Below are 13,155 nucleotides of genomic sequence, written 5' to 3' on the forward strand. Positions count from 1 at the left end.
GCGCAGTCAGGGACCGAGGGATGATTGAGGAGCCGGGCTCAACGGATCAACCGTACCAGTACTGCGTAGGAAGGGGAGGAGGAACAAGGACACGCGGGATACCGCAGGGAATGAGATCCCATATGCTGTCATCACCCGCAATGGAAACGAGCTGAACACATGAGCCCCCCCCCACCCACCCACAGACAGGACTGAACCCCAACGCTGTACAGCGGAAACGCACACCAGGTTGTAGATCAACTACGCTTCCAGGACAAGTGCTACTCCGTCGAAGTCAGTCAGTCGAGGATCAGTCCAGCAATAGGAAAAAGAAGAGCTTCCATTATGATCCAGGAAAGCCAACCCTGGGCACGCGTCGGGAAAAGACGACAAATACCCCTAATGGGGAGAGATGCAGGCATCCCCCAGGGTCACCGCAGCCCTCTGTGCCGGAGCCGAGACCCGCGGGAAACGCCCAAGTGCCCGTCGGCACGTGGCCGGCACAAGAAGGTGAGGGATATCTGTACCGTGGAATATGACGCAGCCCTCAAGAAGGAGCCGCCATCGCCATGGGCCGCAAGGTCAGACGGACCCACAGAAGGGTCCGCTCAGTGAAGTGAGTCGCTTGGATCGGGAGAAAGCTCTGTGGACTCTTAACGACGAATACAGACGAATCTATGCGCAAAGGGGAAAGCGACCTGGAGACCCCGAAAACGTACATAGGGCTACCCAAGGGGAAAGGCAGGGAGGGACGAAGTTGAAGTTGGATCAAGAGATAGGAAAGACTGTGCTTACAGTAGAAGAGCAACAGAGCTTTCCTCTGTAGCAGGAGAAGTGTATCTGTATCTCGCCTTCACCTACACTGGAAGACCACCTGGCAAAGAACAGGGGACTGAATCACTTTGCCGGGCACCTGAGACTCACCCAGGAATGTGAATCCGTTCTACTTGTGTTCGAAGAAGCAGAAAAAGGAGCAGGCCGTGGCTTGAAGCGGGGGGTGGGGGGAGGCAGGCCAGTGGGACAGATGCAAAGGCAGGTTCCTTGGCAAGAGTGGGATTTGGAACGGCTCAGGGAGGAACGGGGCGTGGGGGGCGGGGTGTGTGGAGATGGGGGAGGCGGGGAGCTGGGGGTGGGATGGGTGCATGTGGGGGAGTAGGGGGACGGTGAGGCTGCAGGCTGAGGTGGGGGTGCTCTTGGGGCAGGGCTGATGCTGAGGTGAGGCGCGCAAGAGGGTTTCAGGGGGAAGGGGTGGTGTTTGAGGCGGTGAGGGCGTTGCTGTTGGAAACCTATTTCTGCCGAGGCCAGGCCCGAGGGCGAGGGCCGGCAGCTGGTGGACTTCTTTGGAACTCGTCCTGCAAGACGTGGTCCAGGGACCCTGCAGGCAAAAGGGAGGTATGCTTGCCAGATGTGGCAGCTCCCTTGCTCCTGGCTGTGCAAACGTAGTGTGATTGATTTCTCTCGGAGTGTGGGGAGAGTGAGGCAGGGAGCTTGGAGACGGACGTTGTGAAAGATGAAGTGTGGTGCGGGCGGCTGCCAGCGGTGGGGTATTCCTGCCAGTGCAGTCCCCGAGCCCTCGGCTGGGTCCGGGTGAGGACGCGAGCAAACACAAGAAAGGTGCCTGGACGCACGGGCGGCTGAGCCCGCAGGGTTTGGGGCCACGAAGGCTTGGCAGCAGGGCCTTTTGTGGGTGAGGTGGGGAGGGGTCCTGGGCGTCTGTGTGGGAGAGGCAGCGGGCGGCAGGTAGCCAGCCAGCGTTTGCAGGAGCGCTGCCTCGAGCGCGTTTCAGCGGGCAGACCTAGTTGGGCTCTGGGGCCGCACCGTGGGACCAAAAGGGGACGCTGGGGCTGCATGGGCCGGGAATCGAACCCGGGCCTCCCGCGTGGCAGGCGAGAATTCTACCACTGAACCACCCATGCACCGGTGGCCAGCGCCGCCCGTCGCTGCCCCTCAGGCGCTGGCCGCCACCCGCCCGCCGCTGCTCACTGCTCGCCCGTGGGCATCTCTCTGCCCCGTTGCAGCGGGAGACGACGGGCGGGCGACCTGTAAGACAGGATCCGGGCACGTGCAGGACCCCGGGGCGCGCCGCTCTCGGAGGGAGCCCGGGGCGACGGGACGCGGGCCCACGCGGCCCGTCCCGCGCCTTCTGCGCCGACCACGGCCGCCGCGACCCTGTCGGTGTCGCGTGAGGGCGCCGGGAGCCGACGCCGTCTGCCCGGCGCCGGGATCCCTGTGAGGTGCAGGCGCTGCGTGGTCGCTGCGGCCGCGCGCAGACGTGCCTCTCAGCGACCGCCGGGTCCCGGCCCAAAGTCCCTCTGGCGGGCTGGCTTTCCGGCCGTGCCGGGGTGGGGCGTGCGAGAGCGGGCGGGGGAAGGGACGCCGGGCTCGGTCTGTGCGGGAAGCGCGAGCGCGGGAGGGCGACGCCTCCGAGCGCCTCCGCCACCGCCCCCTACCCGCCCTCCCCCCGCCATCCCATCCTTAGACCCGCGCTCAGGCCCAGGGACCCAAAGGCGTGTGAGCCTGGCTCCTGCGCTCTGGCCGACCGCGCTCCCGGGGTCCGGCTCTGACGGGGTGGTGGTGGTGAGCAGGGGCCCTTTGGCAGCGCGGCTCCTGGCTCGGGGACTGCGGGCTGAGAGGCAGGGAGCGCGCCAGGGCGGGCTTGGCTCCGGCCGGGGCAGCGGCTTCCCACGGGAACGGGCGCCGTGGCGCCGAGGTCGGGGGCGCGGGCCGGGCGCCGGGGGGTGGGCTGGACGGGCACGCAGGGCTTCCGCTCCCTCCCCAGCGGAGCACCCTTCCCGGGACGGACTCGTGCAAGGAAGGCCGGTGTGCGCTGGCCAGCAGGAAGGCTGGATGGCACGCGTCCAGGGCGGGCGGCAGGCAGGTTGCGGCCCGGCCAAGAACGCACGGCGGAGAAGGGTCGAGGGCACGCGGCAGCCCCTTGGCGGGCAAGGCGGGGGCTCGGCCGCCTCGCTGTGGCTGGGGAGCGCAGGCGGGCCGGCGGGGCGGGCGCGGAGGACGGGGTGCCGGCCTGGCGGGAGAGCTGGCGGGGGCAGCCGTGGAAGCAAGGCTGCGAGGGCGAGTAGGCCGTTCCCCGGGCAGAAGTCGGAGCGCCGGCGAAGGGAGGAGGGCTTGCCACCCGCCGCGGGGCTGCGTGCTTCGGCGCGGCCGGGGGCGGGGCGCGGCGGGGCTGTGGGAGTGGAAGTGGGAGGGTGGGCGAGTGTGGGCCAGGGGGAGGCAGGGAGGCAGGAAAAGCAGCAGCTGCAGCTGCAGCCAGCTGGCGAGGAAAGATGCGCTGAGAAGGACTGAAGGTGCCTTCTGTGGGGGTGCAGGTGGCGGCGGGAGGGCGTGTGTGGAGAAAGGCAGTGGCGCGCGGAGGACGGGTGCGTTTGTCCGGCGGGCCAAAAGGCTGGCTTGTCAGGAGTGGGATTCGAACCCACGCCTCCAGGGGAGACTGCGACCTGAACGCAGCGCCTTAGACCGCTCGGCCATCCTGACGGCGGGCCTGGCTGGGCGCGTGGCCGCTCGCCTGGCTGGGACCCGACGCGGCGCGAGCACCGGCGCCCTTGGCGGGCCGCGGGCGGCGCCACGCCAGGCAGGCAGGCAGGCAGGCAGGCGGGCGGGCGTCCGGAGTGGGGGTCGACGGAGCCGGCGCGCGGCGGCCGGCCGAGGCGCCTGGCTCCGCCGCCGCTCGCGCCGCGGACCCAGAGGGCCCTGGGCGGGCCGGCCCCTCCCCACCCGCGCCTGTCCTGGCCCGACGCCGGCCGGCGCGCGCCCACCGTGTCGTCGCAGCCCCGCTTGCCTTCTCGCGCCCCCTTCTCCCGGCGGAACGCCCGCGTTGGAGGCAAGAGGCGGCGCGCTGGGGAGGGTCCAGTGCCCCGGGGGTCCGGGTCCCTGTCGGGGTGGCGGGCTGCCGCTGTGACCGAGGCGGTTGGTCTGGTGCGCGGTTGGGTCGGGACCCGTGGTGGCCGGCGGCCCGTGCTGGGCAAGGGGAGGCGTGGGCAGGCAGCCCGAGAGCCCGAGGGCGGCCGGGCGGCAGGACGGTCGCCGCCGTCCTCGTTAGTATAGTGGTGAGTATCCCCGCCTGTCACGCGGGAGACCGGGGTTCGATTCCCCGACGGGGAGGCAACACACCCTTTTTGGTGGCCGCGGTCGCTCTCTGTCCTGCCGCCAGGCCCCGGAGGGCCCTTCGCCTCCTCCCGACGTCTTTGGGCGAGGCGCCAGGGCGCCGCCGACGGCGGTGCCCGGCCTAGCTCCCGGCGACCCCCTCTGCCCGTGCAGCGCTCCAGCCTGAGCCCTTTGTCGTCGGCGGGCGCACGGTCGCCACGGCGGAGCGAGGGCCTCCTTGGCGACCCCACGGCCTTGCCCGACCATAGCCGGATCTGGCGGCCGGCCGGCCGCCCGCCCACGCGCCGACCCCCAGTGGCTGCCTGAGTGGGCTCGTAGGCTCGCGACGGCCCCGCCGCGTGCAGGCAGGTGGGTCCCGTGTCCCCTTGTCGTCGTGGGAAGTGGCCTCGCTCAGCGCCCGGTGGAGTAGCGCTTTGGCCAGCTGGGTGCTGGAAGCTGCGTGCCCCGCGTTGCCCGCCGGGGGTGAGGGCGGGGAGGCGTTGGCGGGCCGCGGCGGGGAGCGAAGGGCCGGAGGGCCGCAAGGCCGCGGGGGCGCCGCCCTGGGGCGGTGGGGCCGGTGGATTCCCGGCGACCGCGTGGCGCTGGCGCGCTTGGGGCGCCGCGTGGCTGCTGGGAGCGCCGGCGGCGGCGGCGCAAGCCTCCGGCTGACGGGGCGTCGGGGCAGGGATGCGGAGGCGGCGGCGAGAGTATGCTGGGGCGAGCCCGGGGCCGGCGTCTGGCGGCCGCCCGGGCTGTGGAGCGTTGGTGGTATAGTGGTGAGCATAGCTGCCTTCCAAGCAGTTGACCCGGGTTCGATTCCCGGCCAACGCAGCGGGCCGACCTTTTGCTGAGTTCCAGCGCTCTCCCGGCAGGGGCGTTCGGGGGACAGAGAGGTGGGAGCCAGGGAGCCAGCCCGCTGGCCGGCGGCTTTTGGCGTGTGTGCGAGAAGCCGGCGGCGCGCGCGGTGTTTTGAGGGTGCTGAAAGCAAGACGGCACGGCAGGGCAGGCGGCTGCACTTGCAAAGGCCGGGTGTGGGCAGCAAGGTGGCACGGGCGGGTGGCATGGAGGCGCGGGGCTCACCAGGAGCAGGCGAGGGCTGAACCCCGACGCTCCCTGGTGGTCTAGTGGTTAGGATTCGGCGCTCTCACCGCCGCGGCCCGGGTTCGATTCCCGGTCAGGGAAGCCTTTCTTCTTCCTCTCCGCCTGCCACCTGCCCACGTCCTCGCTGGACACCCTGCCACCCTTTTCTTAGCCTACGCTTGCTCAGCGCTGCGCCAGAGGCCGCCGGGACCCTGCCCGTCCAGCCCCAGCACGATTCAGGCCACCTCCGCCGTCCCGCGGGGCAAAGGTTTTGGCCGCAGTGGCAACCTCGCGCCGCTTCCACCACGACGCGCCTGAGGCCTCCCATCCACCAGCCCCCCCCGCCCAACCTCACCCCCCGCCTCCCTCCCTCCTGAGGGGCTGCGGCTGCTGCCCCTGGTGGTGGCGGTGATGCTCCTGGGCTTGTGCTGGTTCTCCTGCTGTGGGTGGTGGTGAGGAGGTGGGCTTGGATAGGGCCGGCGGCGGTAGGGGTGGGGGTAGGGCTGGGGGTAGGGGCGTGGGCTGTGGCGGTCGCCAGCTGGGGGCCAGCAGCGGCAGGGGCGGTGGCCACAGCCGAAGGTGAGCGAGGGGGATCTGCCTCTGGGAGTGGGGGCCGTGGCCACGGACCGCCTGCCTTGTCGTGTCTCTCATGCCAGCCACCTCTCTGGGCGGCTTGGCCAGTGCGTGCCAGGTCCCGGGCTGGCTGTGACTCCCGTGTGCCGCTGGCGACTCCAAGAGGGTTCTGGTCTTGAGTGGGCTCTGGGAGGCGGACCACGGCGCCCGGGAGGCATGGGTAGCAGTTCAGTCGCCCGGGGGCAGCGATGCCTGCCAGGGAGGACAACCCGACCATCGTGCTGTTTCCCTTGCCTGACCACAGCTCTCAATCCTACTGGACTGAGGCAAGATTTACCCAGGCCTCCCTCCCCCACTCGTAACCAAAGGTGGGCACTCGGGTGCACACACACACACACACAGAGCGCCCTCCAAACTGTCTATCCAGGATCCACTCCATCCCTCTCCCCACCCTGTCACCGTCTTCCCCTAGGAACTCTGCGCGAGGGTGATCCTCCAGCACAGTCTCCTCTTGGCCCCGTCTCGGCTGGTCTATCCCCAAAGGGTTTCACGTCTGTTCAAGGACTGTGTCCTTCGGAGGGGAAGTGGACGGCAGACGAAAGGCACCAACGTGCGGTGAGGGCGGCACACTCGGGTGCGATGGCACAAAGGCGAGTGCCCTGTGGGAAAGGAGCCCCCGTGGCCCGACGTGTGCTTGCCGTCGCCAAAGGAGGTTTCCTCGAGGCCCCTGCCGGGGCTGTGGGCGTCAGAGTGCATGGGGGAGAGTATCGGAGGAAGGTGCTTGGGGCCATGGCTGGTGGGCGCCCCACGTGGATCAGGGACCCGGGCAGGGCGATCGCGAGCAGAGGGCGCGGCGGCGAGCAGGGAGCTGGGAGGCAGGCCCCGGGGTGCTTGGTCGGGGCGTCTGCATGGACGGCCGGCGGGAAGGGGCGGCGTGGGGCTCTCGGGGACCTGGCCGAAAGATCGGCAGGCCACTCGAGCAGGGCCTCTACAGAAGCATGGGCGCGGCGGCGAAGCCGTGCCAGGCACATGTGAGAGGCTGGGACGGATCTGCGGTAGGTAGGGGTGGGCGTGGGGGTTGGGCTGGGGCTGCGGAGCCAGAGGGAGGCCCGCACTGGTGAACGCCAGGGCAGGGCAGGCCAGGGCAGGACGTGTGAGGGATAGCCCGAGCTCCAGGGGGATGTTGGGTGGGGAGGTGGGGCCGAGCCTGGAGTCTGGCGGGAAAGGCAGAGGGCAGGCCGTGACAGTGACGGGGCTGTGGCGTGAGGAAGATGGCGGGTGAGCACTTCATTTGGGTCGGGTGGCGGGTGAGCGGGGGCGAGCCACACTGGTGCTCGGTGCCACAGGCTGCTCAGGCTCGGTGGCGGGCTGTGGCTCTGGGCGGAGGCTAGGACGCAGGCAAGCGAAGGACAGAAACGGAGCGCCAGCGCCAGCTGGGGGCCAGACCCGGTCCGAGATGGGTGGGCCCACCGTACCGCCCCAGAGACCAAAGTCACCACCCATCGGGAGGGAGTGTCCAGTGTCGGGGGTGACACTGCTGGGGCCTCAGGGTGGGATGGGGCGGGGGTGGCTGGCAGCGCAGGTGGCTGTGATTTCATGAGGGCCAAGGAGAGCTCCCATGTGACCGGGCACAGTCAGCCCTCCAGGGCACACGCCCGCAGAGGGCAAACCTCGGGGAGGTCTGAGGGTCCGGACACCGCCACCGCCTCGGCAGCACCGCCTGCCAGGGCCCGTACACGGAGCAAACCCCAGCGCCCAGCCACACACGGCGGGCCCAAGAAGGGGTGGCATCGATGCAGCATGGCGCCATCACTCAGGCATCAGAAACACGTCAAGAATTGCCAGTTGTCACAAGCAATGATGCAGCTAGAGACTCTTACACTCGGCGGAGAATGTCAGACCGCGTTGGACCGAGGCATGTGGAGCATGGAAAATAATACAAAACGAAGCTATTTGCCAGGAGAAACCGACTCACGCAGAAACCCACCTTAGGGTAACGCAAGCGGAAAGGCAGCGCTGGAGGGATGACTGGGGAGCTGCAACGCACAGATACGCAGGACCCTGTCTAAAGGGAGAAGCGCCAAGGTTATCCAGTTCAACACAGGGAATCAGCGTCAGTGCCCTGGAGTAACCTCAAGTGGAAAAGAATCTGAAACCATATATGACACTCGAGATCTGCACACGCGAAACAGGATCACACTGCGGTCCACCGGAAACCAGCACAATATTGGGAATCCACTGTACTTCCGCAACAACCGTGACTACGACGTCGGAGTAAGCTTTCAAAAGAAAACTAACTCAGCAGGCAACGAAGTCAGCGGAAAACAGGCGAGCTATGCCAACCCCACCCTGGGTGCATATCCACGAAAGTCCCACCTCTTCATTCGGAAAGACACACCCAACCCCCAGGATCACAGCAGCACCGTTTGCCATAGCCGAGACGTGGAGAAAACCCTAGTGCCCATCCCCAAAGGCTCAGCCACCAAGATGCAGTATCAGAGAAAGGGAGAGAATGGGATGTCACCGAGCTGTCCACAAGAGGCAGATAGTGTCACTGGCAGCAACGGCGGCTGGAGCTGCAGAATATTACCCTCGGTGAGGGAAATCAAACAGACAAGGTCACGGATGGGTGGACTCTAAAGTGTTGTACAAATGAATCCCTGGGCCACCCAGCCACAGACTCTCAGACACAGGAAAGCCGCTTGGGGCTTCCGAAGGGCGCAGTCAGGGACCGAGGGATGAATGAGGAGCCGGGCTCAATGGATCAACCGTACCAGTACTGCGTAGGAAGGGGAGGAGGAACAAGGACACGCGGGATACCGCAGGGAATGAGATCCCATATCCTGTCATCACCCGTAATGGAAACGTGCTGAACACATAAGCCCGCCCCCCCCCCGCCCCCCCGCACAGACAGGACTGAACTCCAGCGCTGTACAGCGGAAACGGACACCAGGTTGTAGATCAACTACGCTTCCAGGACCAGTGCTACTCCGTCGAAGTCAGTCAGTCGAGGATCAGTCCAGCAATAGTAAAAAGAAGAGCTTCCATTATGATCCAGGAAAGCCAACCCTGGGCACGCTTCGGGAAAAGACGAGAAATACCGCCAATGGGGAGAGATGCAGGCATCCCCCAGGGTCACCACAGCCCTCTGTGCCGGAGCCGAGACCCGCGGGAAACGCCCAAGTGCCCGTCGGCACGTGGCCAGCACAAGAAGGTGAGGGATATCTCTACCGTGGAATATGACGCAGCACTCAAGAAGGAGCCTCCATCGTCATGGGCCGCAAGGTCAGACGGACCCACCGAATGGTCCACTCAGTGAATTGAGGTGGTTGGAGCAGGAGAAAGCTCTGTGGACTCTAACGACGAGTACAAATGAATATGTAGTCTGAGCAGGACCCAGCCTCCTTGCCTTATTTGAACTGGTCTTCTTGCCTTGGATTTTCTGTCAATAGAGAATGAGTCTCTGAATGCTTTATCTAGGGGTGGGAGGGTGGGAGAATATACCTCCTGCCTCAAGCCCAGACTGGCTCACAATGAGCCCAAAGTGGCATAGTTCTTGCAAGGGAATGAGCCTGGGTAGAATAGAGAGAAAATTTCAAATTGCCCAAACTGGAGCAAATCATCACCAAGTGATGCACAATATGGTCGTAGCTCAGGACGTTTCTTGGCTCGGAAAAGCTTCATGCTGGAATGGCTGGGGCCTGTCAGGAAGAGTCCCTATATCTTCCCGAAAGCAAAGTGAGCTCATGCAGCTGCTAGAGACTCAAGAGGCTGTTCCTAGCTGTAGTCAGCCTGCCATGGACAGAGACTCCTGACTGGGTCACCAAACTCAACTTTGTGTGCCTAACAGTAAGGCCAAACAAACGGAAACTTCAGAGTTTGGAGCAGAGAAAATTTTATTGCAGGGCCAAGCAAGGAGATTGAGTGGCTTGTGCTCATAAAAAGAGGAACTCTCTGATAGTGTTGGGGGAGAATTTTTATGGGCAAATTTAGAGTGAGGGCTGCAGGGTGTATGAGTTTTAATCAGGTGATGGTGAGGAAACAGGGTGGTGTTCCAGGAATCAAAGGCTCAGTCTGAAGTTACCACCCTTTACCTGAGTGAGGACCTTAGTTTCTGCAGAACTGAAGGGTATTGTTATGTATAATCTTTGGACTTCCCTGGTGGCTGAGATGGTAAAGTGTCTTGTCTACAGTGCGAGAGACCCGGGTTCAATCCCTGGGTTGGGAAGATCCCCTGGAGAAGGAAGTGGCAATCCACTCCAGTATATTGCCTGGAAAATCCTATGGTCAGAAGAGCCTGGAAGGCTACAGTCCATGGGGTCGCAAAGAGTTGGACACGACTGAGCGACTTCACTTCACTCAGGAGGAACCAGGACCTTGCCCAGTAGATGCCTTGACTTGACTTCTTGACTGCTTCTCCTTTGTTTGTGCACTCCCTCACTTCCCTGATTAGGAAGTGTTTCAGTTTGCCCTTTGGAAATCAGTGAAAGCGTAGGAGGCTGAAGCCTTTTTTTCTGAAAATAAGAAAGGGAAGCAGAAAATACCTGCACTCCAGAGGGCCCCACAAGGTCCTGTTTATTTCAGTTTTCATTTAGAAACATCTCCTTGTAATTTGTTCTTTCTTTAGTCTTTTCTCAGCTGTGATGGGAAAGAGAGATATGTTTTTGTTATATCAGTTCAGTCGCCGAGTCATATCTGACTCTTTGTGACCCCATGAATCACAGCACTCCAGGCCCCCCTGTCCATCACCAATTCCTGGAGTTTACTTAAACTCATGGCCATTCGGCGATGCCATCCAGCCATCTCATCCTCTGCTGTCCCCTTCTCCTCCTGCCCCCAATCGCTCCCAGCATCAGGGTCATTTCCAATGAGTCAACTCTTCGTATGAGGTGGCCAAAGTACTGGAGTTTCAGCTTTAGCATCAGTCCTTCCAGTGAACACCCAGGACTGATCTCCTTTAGGATGGACTGATTGGATCTCCTTGTAGTCCAAGGGACTTTCAAGAGTCTTCTCCAACACCACAGTTCAAAAGCATCAATTCTTCAGCGCTCAGCTTTCTTCACAGTCCAACTCTCACATCCACACACATGACCACTGGAAAAACCATAGCCTTGACTAGACGGACCTTTGTTGGCAAAGTAATGTCTCTGCTTTTGAATATGCTATCTAGGTTGGTCATAACTTTCCTTCAGAAGGAAAAATAGTTTTCTCTCTATTCTTCTAGGGTCTTGGCTGAGATGACCCTCCTCCATCTGCCCTATAATAAAACATTAATGGAAGACTTCTCTGGTGGTCCGTTTATTAAGAACATGCCTGCCTATGCAGGGGACGTGGGTTCAATCCCTGGTTCAGGAAGATGCCACATGCTTTGGGTCAGCTAAGCTTGTATGCCACAACTACTGAGCCCATGCATTGAAATTACTGAAGGCTGTGCACTCTAGAGTTCCTGCTCTGCCACAGGAGAAGCCATGCCAATGAGAAGCAGGCACACTGCAACTAGAGCATAACCCCTGCTAACCACAAGCAGAGAAAGCCCACACGCAGTGATGAAGACCCAGTGCAGCCAAGATTAATTGTATATAGGAGGTATACATATTATTAAAGTTGTTTGTTTTCCTCCATCAATTATCTTTAAATTCATTTTCGGTTGTACTGGGTCTTTGTTGCTGTGTGTGGGCTTTCTCTAGTTGTGGTGAGTGGGGGCAACTCTAGTGGCAGTGCATGGGCTTCTGAACTCGGGGAGATGGTGAGGGACAGGAAGGCTCAGCGTGCTGCAGTACATGGTGAGGGACAGGAAGGCTCAGCGTGCTGCAGTACATGGGGTCTCAAACAGTCAGACTCGACTGGGAGACTGCAGAGCAACAGCACACCTCCTGTATACATGAGAGATACCCAGGAAAGCTGAATGGCTCCCTGAAACGGCTCAGGGCATTACCTTAAATACTATATTCCGCTAAAGACAGAAGAAAGATTTTGGAAGTGGGGGAGTGAGTTATTAGGAAAAGTGCATTACAGGGTAAGATTGTTATGCATTTAGCCTGCAGAGATAATGATTTCTTATGATTTAGGGTGATTCTTCTCTTCCTGGTATATATAGAGATATAGCTGTACAAATGGGGATTTCCCTTCTAAATGTAACTTTCCCTTACACAGAGAAAATTCTGCTTAGCTTTCAGAGCTTGTCTAGTGTCTGCTGTTTCTAAAAAATAAGCAGTTCAAGATAATCCTTATGACAGTGAGGCATATTTTGGGGTGGTATATTCTGCTTTTCTTCTCAACCAGTAACAGAGACACCTAGGTGAGAGAGCTAATTCTTAGGTAGGTTGATAAGGAAACCAGGGACCTCAAGGAGGAGGAAGGGACAACCTTTTTCTTCTACATTCCTACATCTTTGTCATATAAGATGTTTTTTTCTTAAGCTGAGTTGTTAATGGCAACAATCTATTTTGCCTTAAACTAACTTTCTTTAAGCCTAGAGCTAACGATTACACAACGAAACACATCTTGCTCAAGGTATGTTTTTCCTTAAGCTCTGTACTAATAATTATGTAACAACAAGGTATCTTGTTTGAGGACAGGCTTCTCCTTCACAGAAACCTTCTGACTAATCCTATTATCTTAAGATGTGTGTTGTGGGAGTCTGTTAAGACCCTTACAAACTTGAGATATTCTTTTGATCTATTGCTAGTAACCAATTGAAAAAGTATATAGACCCCTTCTCTGGCTGCCGTCTATGGGGTCGCACAGAGTTGGGCACGACTGAAGTGACTTAGCTGCAGCAGCAGCGGCAGCATAGATCCCTTGCTAAGTCTGCCCCCTTCTGATGTCTATGTCAGAAGCTTTCTCTGTCCCCTTTTCACCTTAATAAATCTTTTGCTGCATGAAGCTCTGAGTGACTGAAGCTGCATCTTTGATCCCGAAGCTAAATTCTCTCCTTTTGAGATGATAAATATGACTTTGTTCACCATAAGCTATCACTAGGCTTTTCTAAAACAATGCAAATATTTGAGCTATAGCCAGTCAAATACTTTCCTTGCTCTTTTCTCTAAAATAGTCTTTCTCCAAGTTCCTATTTGTGGACTACTCAGTCACTTCTGTGGAGCCCTATACCAAAGTCATAGGTGCGGAGCCCTGAACCAAGGTCACAGGACAAAAATCCCTGGAAGTGACCAAGCCCCATAGGAACTGCTGCCATGAGCCTTCGGATCTAAACCAGTCAGTTTCCTGACTCCATATCAGGCAAAATACCCACCCCATTACCCATCCTGTAGCATCCTATGTGCATGCATGCTCAGTCACTTCAGTTGTGTCTGACTCTTTGCAACCCCATGGACTGTAGCCTGAAAGGCTCCTCTGTTCATAGAATTCTCCAGAATACTGGAGAATGCTGGAGTTGGTTGCTGTTCCCTCCTCCAGGGGCTC

The 13,155-nt window shown here is 60.5% G+C and overlaps 5 non-coding genes across 5 annotated transcripts; 3 read left to right on the plus strand and 2 right to left on the minus strand.

Annotated features, from left to right (window-relative positions):
* Positions 1–1,824: 1,824 nt before the first annotated feature.
* TRNAG-GCC (transfer RNA glycine (anticodon GCC)) lies at positions 1,825–1,895 on the minus strand. The gene has a single exon. It is a non-coding gene; the product is annotated as a tRNA-Gly (tRNA).
* A 1,493-nt stretch (positions 1,896–3,388) lies between these two features.
* TRNAL-CAG (transfer RNA leucine (anticodon CAG)) lies at positions 3,389–3,471 on the minus strand. Its single transcript has one exon. It is a non-coding gene; the product is annotated as a tRNA-Leu (tRNA).
* Positions 3,472–4,026: 555 nt separating this feature from the next.
* Positions 4,027–4,098, plus strand: TRNAD-GUC (transfer RNA aspartic acid (anticodon GUC)). The gene has a single exon. It is a non-coding gene; the product is annotated as a tRNA-Asp (tRNA).
* A 741-nt stretch (positions 4,099–4,839) lies between these two features.
* TRNAG-UCC (transfer RNA glycine (anticodon UCC)) lies at positions 4,840–4,911 on the plus strand. The gene has a single exon. It is a non-coding gene; the product is annotated as a tRNA-Gly (tRNA).
* Positions 4,912–5,190: 279 nt separating this feature from the next.
* Positions 5,191–5,262, plus strand: TRNAE-CUC (transfer RNA glutamic acid (anticodon CUC)). Its single transcript has one exon. It is a non-coding gene; the product is annotated as a tRNA-Glu (tRNA).
* The last annotated feature ends 7,893 nt before the right edge of the window (positions 5,263–13,155 follow it).

The sequence above is a fragment of the Ovis canadensis genome, chromosome 1 (genome assembly GCF_042477335.2).
Source record: "Ovis canadensis isolate MfBH-ARS-UI-01 breed Bighorn chromosome 1, ARS-UI_OviCan_v2, whole genome shotgun sequence".
In the NCBI taxonomy this organism is placed as follows: Eukaryota; Metazoa; Chordata; class Mammalia; order Artiodactyla; family Bovidae; genus Ovis; species Ovis canadensis.